The 14,495-nt window shown below is 37.1% G+C and overlaps 1 long non-coding RNA gene across 2 annotated transcripts in view; it reads right to left on the reverse strand.

Moving 5' to 3' along the window:
• Positions 1-1,153: 1,153 nt before the first annotated feature.
• Positions 1,154-14,495, reverse strand: part of LOC102150680 (uncharacterized) — a 37,956-nt gene continuing 24,614 nt past the window's right edge. The window contains exons 4-5 of one of the 2 annotated variants that reach the window (XR_001381057.3): positions 5,881-5,958; positions 1,154-3,125 (exon numbers count right to left, since the gene is read on the reverse strand). This is a non-coding gene — a long non-coding RNA (uncharacterized lncRNA). Of the gene's footprint in view, positions 3,126-4,499; positions 5,959-14,495 lie in introns of those variants that run through there. The other variant, XR_011439736.1, reaches the window with a different exon arrangement.

Raw genomic sequence — 14,495 nt, forward strand, 5'->3', positions numbered from 1 at the left:
TTATCGGTAGGCATACCAGTCATTTCAAAAATAAATGGTAGGGGCCAGCTCTGTGGCCGAGTGGTTAAGTTCACGTGCTCTGCTTCAGTGGCCCAGGGTTTCACCAGGTTCGAATCCTGGATGCGGACATGGCACCGCTCATCAGGCCATGCTGAGGCGGCATCCCACATGCCACAACTAGAAGGACCCACAACTGAAAATATACAACTATGAACTGGGGGGCTTTGGGAGAAAAAGGAAAAATAAAATCTTTAAAAAGAAAAAATGGTAGATATCCATCCTTGTATTTATTTACTTCTTCACTCATTTATTTATTCCTTCATAAATCTGCTTTGAGATATTTATTGAGTGCTTATTTGTGCCAGTTTCTGGCTTGAGCAATTTATTGTATTTTATGCTATTTATTTATTTATTTATTTATTTTGAGGAAGATTAGTCCTGAGCTGACATCTGCTGCCAATCCTCCTCTTTTTGCTGAGGAAGACCGGCCCTGAGCTAACATCTGTGCCCATCTTCCTCTACTTTATATGTGGGATGCCTACCGCAGCATGGTGTGCCAAGCGGTGCCATGTCTGCACCCGGGATCCCAACTGGCGAACCCCAGGCCACTGTAGCGGAACGTGTGAACTTCACCACTGCACCACCGGGCCAGCTCCTATTTTATGCTATTTAAAATTGTATCCTCCTTAAAGTTCCATTTTGTAATACTCCATGCTGGTACACGAAAATGAAATACCGAGGAATAAAGTTAACGAAAGATGTATATGACCTTTACAAAGAAAATTATAAAACTTGTTGAAGGACAATTTCAAATAAATGCCACAATACACCATGGATACACATGGATGAAAATAATGCAATAGGCTACAATACTCAGAAACCCAACGGGCTTTCTTGTAGAGAATGATAAGGTGATTCCAAATATATATATAATATATATATGGGCTAAAAAATAGATAAGAATTTCCTGAAGAATATTGAAGTCTGGAAGTATGCCTTATCAAAAATAAAAAATTAATGTGCATTGGTGGTATGGTGGTGAGCATAACTGCCTTCCAAATATAAAAATTATACAGCTATAGTAATTAATGAAGAATCAACTCAAGGATGAACAAATTGACCGATGGAATAGAATGAGTCCAGAAACAGATCTATGTAGAATTGGAAGCTTTATTTGTGACAAAGCTACTCATGCAGATAAGTGTAAATAGAAAGGATTTTTAAAATAACATATGCTGCAATAACTAATTATGTAACATTGAAATTGAAATGTTACCTTACATGTGTAATGTATTAATTATCTATTGCTATGCAAAAAATTACTCTAAAACATAGAGCTCTGAACAATAATACATATTTATTTTTCCCGGTTTCTGCAGTTCAGAAATTCAGGAGCAGCTTATGTGGTGGTTCTGTCTCAGAGTCTCTCACGAGGTTGCAGTCAAAATGTTAGCCAAATGCTACAGTCTTCTGAAGACATGATTGAGATGGGAGAATCCACTTCTAAGATGGCTTATCTCACCTGTTGTATGGCTGTTGTGAACCAGTTCCTCATTGGCTTTTGATTCAGAAGTTTAGCTTCTAGCTACATGGATTTCTCCATTGGGCTGCATGAGTGTCTTCACAACATGGCAGCTGGCTTCTCCCATAGTTAATGATACGAGACAGAGCAAAGTGGAAACTGATGCCTTTTGCTATCTAGGTTCAGAGGTCAAAGACAAACATTTCTGCTTGTCTTATGTATTACACAGGTTAGCCTTATTTAGTGTGAGTGGATAACACACAAGGGTATAAATAATGGAAGCAGGGATTATTGGAGACCATCTTGGAAGCTGGCTACCAAATACACAAAAATAAACTATAGATGGATAGAGATTTTATAGCATGTTTATAAGACAATCTATGAGAATATCTTTATGATTTCAGAGCAAAGATTTTTCAAACAAGAAACAAAATACTCAAACTATAAAGGAAAAGATTGATAAATTCAATTACATTAAAAATAAGACCTCTATTTATCAAAAGACAGCCTCTAGAAAGTGAAAAACACGGAAGAACAAAAGACCTCAAATAGGCAAAGGAATCCTGACACACAAGAACAAAGCTGGAAGTATCACACTCCCTGATTGCAAAGGATACTACAAAGCTACAGTAATTGAAAGAGCATGGTACTGGCACAAAAACAGACACACAGATCAATGGAACAGAACTGAGAGCCCAGAAATAAATTCATATATCTATGGACACCTAATTTTTGACAAGAGAGCCAAGAACATACAATGGAGAAAGGAAAGTCTCTTCAACAAATGAGGTTGGGAAAACTGGATGGCCACATGCAAAAGAGTGAAAGTAGACCATTATCTTACATCATACACAAAAACTAACTCACAATGGATTAAAGACTTGAATGTAAGACTTCAAACCATAAAACTTCTAGAAGAAAACATAGGCAGTACACTCTTTGACATTGGTCTTAGCAGCATATTTTCAAATACCATGTCTGACCAGGCAAAAGAAACAAAAGAATAAATAAACAAATGGGACTACATCAAACTAAAAAGCTTCTGCATTGCAAAGGAAACCATCAATAAAACGAAAAGACAGTTGGGAGAAGATATTTGCCAACAGTATGTCTGATATCTGATTAATATCCAAAATATGTAAAGAACTCATACATCTCAACAATAAAAAAACAAACAACCCAATTAAAAAATGGGAAAAGATCTGGACAGACATTTCTCCGAAGAAGATATACAGTTGGCCAAGAGGCACATGAAAAGATGTTCGACATCACTAATTATTAGGGAAATGCAAATCAAAATCACAATGAGATAACACCTCATGCCTGTTGTCAGAACGGCTATGATTAACAAGAGAAGAAATAACAAGTGTTGGAGAGGATGTGGAGAAAATGGAACTCTCATACCCTGCTGGTGGGAATGCATACTGGTGCAGCCACTATGGAAAACAGTATGGAGATTCCTCAACAAATTAAGAATAGAAGGGCTGGCCTGGTAGCATAGTGGTTAAGTTCAGTCTACTCCACTTCAGTGGTCTGGGGTTTGCAGGTTCAGATCCTAGGCATGGACTTACACCACTCATCAAAGCCATACTGTGGTGGTGACCTGCATACAAAATGGAGGAGAATTATCAGAGGTGTTAGCTCAGGGCCAATCTTCCTCATCAAAAGAAAAAACAATTAAAAACAGAACTACTATATGATCCAGCTATTCCACTGCTGGGTATTTATCCAAAAACCATGACAATACAAACGTGTAAAGATATATGCACCCGTATGTTCATTGCAGCATTATTCACAATAACCAAGACTTGGAAACAACCTAAAACAACCTAAGTACCCACGAAGGGATGAATGGATAAAGAAGATGTGGTATATATACACAATAGAATACGACTCAACTATAAAAGAAAGATAAAATCTTGCCATTTGTGACAATGTGAATGAACCTTGAGGGTATTATGCTAAGTGAAATAAGTCAAGTACCGTATGATCTCACTCATAAATAGAAGATAAAAACAACAACAACAACAACAAAACAAACACACAGATACAGAAGTTAGATTGGTGGTTACCAGAGTGGAAGGGGGGAGGGAGGAGAGCCAAAAGGGTGAGTGGGCACGTGTGTGTAGTGATGGATGGTAATTAGCATTTGGGTGGTGAACATGATGTAGTCTACACAGAAATCGAAATATAATGATGTACACCGGAAATTTATATAATGTTATAAACCAATGTTACCTCAATAAAAAAGCTGAAAAACAAATCATAAATAGAATATATTTGCAAGAGATTTAATTAAAAAGTATTAATATCTGGAATACACAAAGAACTGCAAACCAACACTAAAAAGATAAACAACCCAAAGGAAAAATGGGAAAAATATTTGAATAAGCTTCTTATAGAAGGAATAAGAATGGCCTACAAACATTGAAAGATGGTCAACTTCATTAATAATCAGAAAAATCCAAATTATAGCCAAAGTGTGATACCATTACACACCCATCTGATTTGCAAAAACTAAGAAATCTGAGAAAGTCACCTTATGATGATGTGGAGTGAAAGAAAGCCTTGCAAATGGCTCGTGGAAGTGTAAAGAGTCCAACCATTCTGGATCACAATTTGGCATTATGGAGTACAGTTGAGGATGTGCATACCAGTGACCAAGAAATTAGTCTTCTAGAGAAAATATTACATACATGCACCAGGAAACATGCACCAGTATCTTTGCAGAATCACTGTAACAGCATAAAACTGGAAACAACTCAAATGACCAACAGTAGAATGGGCACACAAATTATAGGATATTTATAGAGTGCTTATTATACAGCTGTGGGAAGGTGGATATAAGGCTGAAGGGAGATTTTCAAAAAAAACTTAGAGACACTATAGCATATTTAAATGCTGTCAGTAAGGAGGGGAAGGTTGAAAATATAGAAGAGACAGGTGGAAGGGACATTTCTTTCTTTTTTTTTTTTTTGGTGAGGAAGATTGTTGGTCCTGAGCTAACATCTGTTGCCAATCTTCTTCTATTTTTTTGTGTGTGGGATGCCACCACAGCAGGGCTTGATGAGTGGTGTGTAGGTCCATGCCCAGGATGCAAACCTGTGAACCCTGGGCTGCCGAAGTGGAGTGTGCAAATTTAACCACTACGCCACTGGGCCAGCCCCTGGAAGGGAGATTTCTTCATCACACGTGAGGGAGGAAATAAGAATGGCTGTGTATTTATTCAACAAACATTTATTGTGTACCCACTGTACACAGGCCCTATTGTTGATACAAGGGATGCAGGTAGATGAGAAAATTGAGTGACAGGAATTTGATGGGATGTTTCTGTAAAGGCTTTCATTTTCCTTCCAAAGTAGCAGGTGAAGTCATCCCCTGAGAGGGAGGGAAAAGCTTGAGGCTCGAGGTTAAAGGAGTGCGAAGATTTAAAATTGTGTGGTGAACAAGAGAGCAAACTAATGAAGGAAACAAAGCATTGAGTTGGGCAGTGTTGAGAGTCCAGTTGAGGTTGGTGAATCTATGGCAGAATTCCCCATTGTGCATTTTCTCCAGCAATGCTCAGTGCAGGTATATTGTTCTAGGATTTTCTTTTCCCAACAGGTTGTGACAAAAGGATAACAGGGTAGAAGAATTGAGGATACTGGTAAGAGGTTGTTTGAAATAACAGACTATGGATGCTAGTGAGTTTGATTGCTAAATAAACTTCTGAAGCAGAGTTTATCATTTAAGCATACCCCGGAATCAAGTAATGTTGTTACGTACATATCTGATGAGGAATACTGGTGTTTAAAACCACAAGTGCAGGGAATTTAATGCCCTATTGGAAACTGACCAGTGAAAGATAGGCGATGGAAAAGGTGCTGCAGACACATTTTCTTCACTTCCTGACTGTTTGGAGATGTAAACATTTCCACAAGTCCTGCAGTATCAAGTTATGTTTTTTTTGTAAAACTACAGTCGTGTCAGTAATGAATTCCCTCCTATTTTCTTGTCTTCCTTCCCCAGTTCACTTTCCTTTTTATCTTATTCTTGCTTCCTTGGGGTTTCACTTCCTAACGAAATGGAGCTGGTAGGCTTTCTCAGGCTCTGTTTTTCAGGGCACTCAGAGGAAGACCAAAGAATTTCTCTGCTGAATTTGGAGTTCTGGGTGGCAATTCAGGAAGTAGGGGAGGCAAGGAAGAGGTGAGATAGAAGTGGGAAGAACAATGATGAGGAGTAAAGAGGTAGGATGAGGCGAGGGCTGAAGGATTTTTAATAACTAGGATGTTTATTATTCAATTCAAGATGATCATGTTGCTTCAAAGTAAAGTCTTTTCTATCCCTTTCCTCCCCCCAAATGTGTAAAATTATATTACCTGCATATAGGTCTTAGCAGATTTTTTATTTTGTGAGCTGCAATAAACGACTGAGTTTCATATCTGGGTTAACACGACCTGAAAGAGAAAGGGTATTTCCAGATGGAAAGGTTATCTCTCAGCTTAACTAATTTAAAGGGCAAAACATTCGAAGCCAGAAGAACCAAGAAAATGCAAGACCTGGATAATTGTCAGAAAACGTGAGAAAAGTTTTATATTGACATAATCCATGGAATGAGATATTAGAGGAAATTTTATTCAGATATTAAGGTGTCTGGAGATTTCAATGACATTTGGGCTATGTATAAAATACATACTTTGTCAAGCATGTTCCTCAGTAGAGGCTACTACGGCAATTTTATTGATTTTTAGCTATCTCTTTTTATGATTATATATATATCCATTTATATGCAGAAGCCTTTTTTGAAAAAAAGTGCATTTATTTTCTTTAATCAATGAGGGTTTATGCAACTATACATTGATATTAAAATTATTATGGATGCTACTTCCAGATACGAGATTTTGCTGCTATGACTGTCAATACCTTGGAATTGCTACTTGAGACGCTTTATTCACTCCTGTGCACAGTTGTATTAGGCATATCACAAGCTCTTCACGAAAACTTTTATGTTCACAAGGCAATAAGTGGTAATGTCCATACTCATCAATTAAAGGTACCATGACTCTTTATTTTAAATAGAGTGGAAAAAAAAAGCATTATGTCTCCTAAAAATACTATCTTGTAAACGTTTGAAAAATTATTTCCTCTTGTTCTGGTAGAAATTTCTATCTTTAAATTTATTAAACAAGCAGTAATTTTCAAGAATAAAACCACGTACATTTATTATGTATTGAAAAAATGACAAAAATCCTTCCAAAATCTTTCATAAGTCACGCTTTATGCATCTCAGTTAAGTTCACAGATACCTGGCATTTCCTAAATCAGAATAACAGCAAAAATTGCCTGTCATTGCTATAAAGATTCAAAATATTGCAAATGATTCACGTGAAACTAATATACCTCATTTTTATGTTTTGATTGAGAAAAGACTTCATAGTGACATTGCATTGACCTAAGGTCATAGACTCATGCAAATCAAATGTCAGTTTAAACTCTTACATTCATCTAGAAATCTATGTCATTTAGCAATGTGATTTACTCCTATCAGGAGGTAGGAAAACATCTTTTCACTTTTCACTGAGTATAACAGTATTACTCAACTTTTTAAAAAACCCTTTTTTAAAAGTGTCTTTTGATAAAACAGGAGCCCTATAATTTCCTTTAATGTTATTTAGTGAGGAAACAGTTTGGTGAGGTGAGTAGGGACATAGATCCTCGAATCAGACACACTTGGTTTTGAATACCAGTGCTTATTAGATATGTGAGCTTACACTTCTACACTTTAGCTCCTCATCTTTTAAATGCAGATGCTAAGAATAGCTACTGCAAAGCATTGTTGTGACAAGTCAATGTTATAATACTTTTCCAGTGCTTAGTATATTGCCTGGAACACAGATCACATCTATTACTATTATCATCACTATTAATGTTCAGAGAAAATGAAATATATTGATCAAAATGTAATTTTGATGAATATGAAAAAATGATCCAATGTAATTTTTTCAAACTGCATATTCTCCCAGGAACTCTGACACTCCCCTGCTTCTCCCTCGCCCTAACCCATATTCTCTCGTGCTACACCAAGAATCTGTGGACTATAGTCTTAAGATATTGAATCACATCCTGAAAATTACTCTCTTGTGATACTACTGTATAAACTTAGGACCCATTCACAATTTCCTTGTTTTTCCAAAGTTTACTCCTTTACATGGTATGTATGGATGAAAATTTAGTTAATCTTGAAACTTGCTAGCCTAGAACTGATTGTAAGAATGCTGTTAAACTCTTTGCGCATCAACCCTTGAAACTGAAATATGCTTTTTAATACTTAATTACATAGTTAATAAACATAACACAACAAACCAGCACTGGCTGGTATCTCATGGCACATATCACAATAACACACCATTCAATTTAGAAAGAAGAAAATATTATTCTATTCTTCCAGTGGGTTGTATTAATCACAGACTACAGTAGCTTAACCAACTGTGAGTTCAGCTTCCTTGTGTAACAAGAAGTCTGGAGGTGCCAGTCTAAGCTGCTGCAGTTGCTTAGAGAACTCATCAGGCCAGGCTCCTTCTATCTTCCTGCTCTGCCATCCTCAGGGTATGGCCTTTTACCTCTTGGTCATAAGGTGGATGCTCCACCTCCGGATGTCATATGCATGGCTCAGATGGGAGGAAGAGAGCACAATGAAGAGGAAAAATGTGTTTTATTGGGAAAACAATAACTTTCCCTTAAGGTCCACCAGGGAGCTTCCTTTTGTATCTCATAAATCTAGAATACATGGGGGCAATTCTAGCTTAAAGAGAGTCTTGGGGGAGAATTTCTTAATTGGACACATTGCTGACCCTAAAATTTGGGGAATCACCAAGACATGAATAAATATTAGGTGAATAAACAAACAGTAATATCTGCCACATGGGTCAAAAAACTTTTACTTGACTTACAGAGATTAAAAAAAATTCTCACAGAAGGTGAGAATGAACTCTATGGTACTGGATTAGTGTCAGAGACTTCAGTATGAATTTCTATGTATGTACGTACGTATGTATGTATGTATGTATGTATCTACCTACCTATCTATCTATCCATCCATCCACCCATCATCTATCTACAGATGGAGAGATACAGAAATAATTATAAATGTATGGATATACATAGGTTAATATATATACGTTTGTTTCTTAGTTCTATTTGCTGAGAGGGCTTAGAAGCAGTGACACCCAACAGCAATGAACACACTGAGTGCCCAGATCTTGGTTTCTACATTTGCCATTTGCCATTGAAAGCAATTAAAGCTCCTTGGAAAAACGGTGGATTCTAGGGCTGGGCCAGAGTAAATATTGCATGAACCTGGAGCATCTTGGAATGCCAGAAGGTAAGGAAGTGCTTCAGAATATGAAAGAATGGGGGCATGGCGAAAAGTCACAGGAACAATTCTGAAAGAGATCCCAGTGGCCGAGCTGGATCAATTTGGGCAACAAAATAAATGATATAGTATTGTATTATAACCCGAAGTATAAAATACACATGAGTCCATATTGACATAATTTAATCATTGAATAAACAAATAGGGGAGAAGAGACAATCTTCCTTATAGAAAATTCCAAATAATGTATGCAGAGACACGCCCCTCTAGGAGGTGGTGCTTAATTCTCCCTCCTCTCCTCCACCTTCAGTGTGGGCTGGACATAGTGACCCCCTTCCGAAAAACAGTGAAAAGAAAAAATGGAAAAAATCGCAACATTACAGTGGAAAAACTTGGCAAGCACTATCTTAACCTAGTGATCAAAGTTGTCTTACCAGTGATAAGCCATATTGATATCATGCATCTCTGGTATGATGTGATGAGGACATTGCCACCTTTTAAGTATTCTACACAAAAGCCCCTAACTCCAGCCTAATCATGATAAAAACATCAGATGAAACCAAATTTGGGGACAAGCTACAAAATACATATTCCTCAAAACTTTCAAGGTCATGAGAAACAGAGAAAGTCTGAGAAACCGTCACAGACCAAAGGAGACTAAGGAGACATAAGGACTAAATGTGATGTGATATCCTCGATGGGAATCTTGGGTAGAGAAAAACTTTAGTGGAAAAATGGAATAAATGTTGGAATTTAGTTAAAAGTAATGTACCAATATTAGTTTCTAAATTTTGACAAATGTAACATGGTAATGCAAAATGCTAACATGAGGGGGAACTGGATGAAGGGTATAATGAAATTATCTATACTATCTTTGCAACTTTTCTGCAAATATAAAATTATCCCAGAATAAAAATTTTTTTAAATCCCCACATAGTTACAATTGGAAATGATAATAACCTGTTAATGTGACATTATAATGACAACATGAACTTATAACTAATGGTCTCCAAAGCATCTCAGGATGGATAAGAACAAATTGCTTTAGCTCCATACTGTTAGTTATTGCTTTAATACCAGACTAGTTCAGGTTCCAGATCCCAAGGAAACAGAAGCCCAAGAGTAGAAAGCAATTTAATTTGAACTTTTCACAAAACAGTATTTCTAATGAGACTTCTGGATGACTCTAACCTTTTCAAGGTCAGGTGAAAGCTGCCAGTAGGTGCAATTAGCCTTTCTGCTTTCTTCTTCAAAATTAGTATATTCGTGGTTGAAGGCTTTGTTCGCAAAAGAAACTTTTATCAAATCCTCTAAGTTATTTCTCCCCACAAAATCAGAATTACCTTGAAAAATCCCAACTAAAAATTGCTTCTACTTAAGAACATGCATTTTTAGAGCTGCAGCATTGGCAATCAGCTAAGATTAGTGTAGGAAATCAGTACATCAGAATTTTAATCTTGTTTTGCCACTCATTCTTTCAACGACCTTGAAAAACTTATTTAACATGTTCCTAGGCCGCCAAAAGAGGTTGATGAAATTCTCTTGCTTAGAAAAAAAGAAACAATTATGGAGTCAGCAAAAAAGCAACTTAAAAGAAAAGTGTTAAATAAAAATATCTGTTGTGGAACAACATTGTTCCACTATGCAGAGATCAAAGAGATATTTATTTTCTCTAGTTTCCTATTTATTAACAGCAAAGTTGGGTGGCGGTAATAACAATAAAACGTCATTCCTGCTGAGAAATAGAACAAAATACAGTGACGAATGAAATAAAAGTAATGTTCGAAAACATCTCTCTCCCCCCCAAAACACACTCAAAATATCTTTTTTTCATATAGAGAAGTTCTTCTAGAAACCCAAGATGAATTTAAACATCCTTGGTTCCAATTAGCGTAACAGCTACCGAACTTCAACCTTTAAAACTTTCAGAAAATGAAAGTTCATCTTTTGACTCTGTCACTAAAAATTAAAAGAATCTCTCCAAAATATATCAGCATCCTTCTTTGAGTCTCTGATTTTGGATAAAATTTTGGGAGGTGTTTGAGTCCTCTGCCATCAAGGAAAGCAAGCATAAGAGTTATGCCTAAGAACTAGAACGTATAATTCAAAAGACCTGTGTAATTTTGGAGGAATATCCAGGCTTATTCATTACATATTTTGCCACCTCACAGAGGTCCACATGGGGGCACTCTTTTGCTGAGATTTTCTACACATTTTAAGGTAAAAACAGATTTTATGATAAGGGAATTTGGTAACACGAAATATATATATGCGTGTATATATATATATTTATACATATGTTTGGCTTCTCATCATTTCAATTGTGTCATCCTAATCAGTTTTTTCCTTTGCCATCTTTCTCCAGGTAATTCTTTTTTTAATTTGTGGTTAAAATATATATAACATAAAATTTACCATTTTAATCACTTTAAAGTGTACAGTTCAGTGGCATTAAGTACGTCCGCATTTTTGTGCAATCATCATCACTATCTATCTCCAGAACGTTTTCATCTTCCCACACTGAAACATTGTACCTCTTAAACAATCCCATTTCCCCCTCTCTCCAGCCCCTGGCAACCACCAGCTTTTCGGTCTCTATGAATTTGACTACTCTAGGTACCTCGTATAAGTGGAAACGTATAATATTTGTCCTTTTATGACTCACTTATTTCTCTTTGCGTAATCCTTCAAAGTTCATACATGTTGTTCCAGATGATTCTTAAATGATCTTCCTATAACTTTACTAAGAACTTCCTATAGCCCAAAGCTTTAGAAAAAATGAGGTTAAATGAGGCCCATGTTATTGGCACTTCTATATTTGTTCCAGATCTTTATTTATCTGTTATCCATTTCTTCTCCATTTGTCTCCATCCCTCAACTTCCTAACTGACTCACCATTATTTGGTGAGTCAAATTCACAACTACCTTCTTTACTAAATTTGTCACAGAAATTCATGCCTTACTAGGGGCTTAAATTCTCACTTAAAGGGCTTATCATCCTACATTTGCAGTTGAACACAGTAGCAGCTTTTATATAAGGTCACAGATAGCAAAAAAAAGCAAAAATAATTGACTGTAAAATGCTTCCTGCTCCAGTATTAATGAAGACAAATTGGGGAGGAGGGTGTCGGCACTGCCCAGATTAAGTGTGCTTGGAGAGTTCTCTCACTAACAGTGTATCCCTCTAAAGGAAAAATATGTAAATTTCTTCATTCAGGCAAGAGAAGAAAGTATCAACTGGGAAAATTTTAACCAGCTTAAGTTACATTAAGACTCTGTGGTCTTTATTATTATCATTTTCTTCTTCTTCATTGATGATGTTTCTAAAAACAAAACAACCACACAAATAATCAAACAATAAGATCCATAATGTCTTTCAGGGTTCACTGAATGATCAAGAAAATGAAAGAAATATTTTTGGAGTAGCAGATTATAATATTGTAAAGAGGTTGGCCTGAGAATACCATAGCCATCTTCTTACAGGAATCAGAGAGATTATGCCAGAAGAACCATGAAAGATCTGAAAGTGCAGCTATGTCCCCTGATTGCTTGATGCAGCCATGTTGGAGGAGGTCATTGAGAGGACGTGACTGCCATTTCACCTTGAGCTGGACCCAGGCAATCAGAGGCTCCTTACCCCTCCCTTGTCCTTGGAATGTACATTCTACCCATTCTTCTCACACTAGGAGCTGCTTTAAGGGCACAGCCTTGAGAGAGCAATATGTTGTTGAGACCATCTGGACTGTATGTGTGACTGGATCCCATTAAGGCCTCTATATATACTTTTTTTTGGTGAGGAAGATTGGCCCTGAGCTAACATCTGTTGCCAATCCTTCTCTTTTTGCTAGAGGAAGATTGTCGCTGAGCTAACGTCTGTGCCAGTCTTCCTCTATCTTGCATGTGGGATGCTGCCACAGGGTGGCTTGATGAGCGGTGCCATGTCTGCGCCTGGGATGGGAACCCACAAACCCTGGGCCGGTGAAGCAGAGTGAGTGAACTTAACCACTACGCCACAAGGCCGACCCCTGTATAAACTTTTAAGATTCCGGTGGGCTGGTGCAGAGATCTACTCATCTTGTGGCTGCCCAGGACAAGCCTCAGAGGGAAGTTTCTTTGCTTATGAAAGCTGCCGTCTACCAGTCTGGGGTGATCTCACTTTTTCTTCAGTCTCTCTTTGCCCTCTGTGTAAAGGGACCAGTTTCAGATTTTGCCCAGGGAACTCCTGAGGTTATGAACCAACAACCCACTTCTGATAACCTCTGTTTTTATGTGGATGGTAAAATGACACTTGGAAATCCTTTGAGAAAACATACCTGGTACCAGAGAGGTAAGCTAAAGGATAACTTGAGATCTCTTGAAGATTTACACCCATATTTACTGATCTTTGATGTCGGAGAAGGAATGAGTCTCCCTTACTAAGCAAAGGAAAGATGATTGTAGAAGAAAATATCCAGAACCCATGATTATATCATCAATAAGCATGGCCAGGCCTAAGAGTAATACTCAAAATGATCTTTTTCAAAGAATCTACTTAAAGCTGTGAGCTATATGAGTTCCCCCACCCCCCAACCTGTGTTTTTTGTTATTTTGGGGGAGGGGCAAAACCTGCCTTGGTCTTTTTTGAGAATCCTCATCTTTGATAGAATAGTTGCTGAAATCTTTTCCACACTACCTCCCCACGCCCGCAGTTATTCTGGCTGAGATTAATAGCCTAACCAAAAATAAGCTCTTCCAAATGATACATCTAGTTGATTATTGATCTCCTAGATCAAAAAAGTATAATTAGTGATAATTAATCATGGGAGCTTTTCTTTAAAAGAATGTTTAAACCATGGCTCAAGGCTCAAATTAGGCAGGGTTCCTCATACTTCATTAATTTTTGTTTTTTATATATATATATTTTTTTACTTCTATAAAAAAGGCTAGAGTATGGTTTAAAGGTTAAAATGAGGATTTTACATGGAAATAAAAACTGTTATTTCCTAAGCTCCATATTACATGTGGTTACTGTTCTGGGCCAGTTGAATTTCCAAAGGTAGGGAAGAGAGAATTTTAAAGGGACTGAATAGTTGGTGATCCAGATATAGCTTTAAATTTTGGAAGTTTATTTGACTTTACAGTTCCATTGATTGTAGGATGTTCCCTTCTTTTGAAGATATCAATAAATTACTTTGGGCCTTGACAGGTTTAGATTTTCTGGACCATTGAATAATAATAATAATTGCTAACGTGTACTTATAGAAGGAGCAATTACATGAATATGGTGGGGATTGTCTTGTGTACTCTTCAAAATGACCCAGCATCGTGGAAACTGAAGTCCCTAAAGGTTAGCTTGGTAGCTTCCATATAATTGGAGAACGAGGTTACAAGCCGAAGAGTCTCACTCCATACCAGTACTGTGCTCTTAAAATACAGCATCGTGCCATGTCCTTGGAAGAACCCTTAATTTAAGCAGAAAGATTTTTACTCATCCTATTTTTCGCAGTGAGATAGCTGTTTTATGACCTTGGGCAAGGCACTTGACCTGAATTCTGGTATGTAAAATAAGGGTGTTGATTTAAATGATTTCTCAAGTCTCTTTTCCTTTCTTTTGGCAAGGGGGAGTCCTCCTGCTGAGTGAAG

Source organism: Equus caballus, chromosome 6, assembly GCF_041296265.1.
Source record: "Equus caballus isolate H_3958 breed thoroughbred chromosome 6, TB-T2T, whole genome shotgun sequence".
NCBI classification, from domain to species: domain Eukaryota; kingdom Metazoa; phylum Chordata; class Mammalia; order Perissodactyla; family Equidae; genus Equus; species Equus caballus.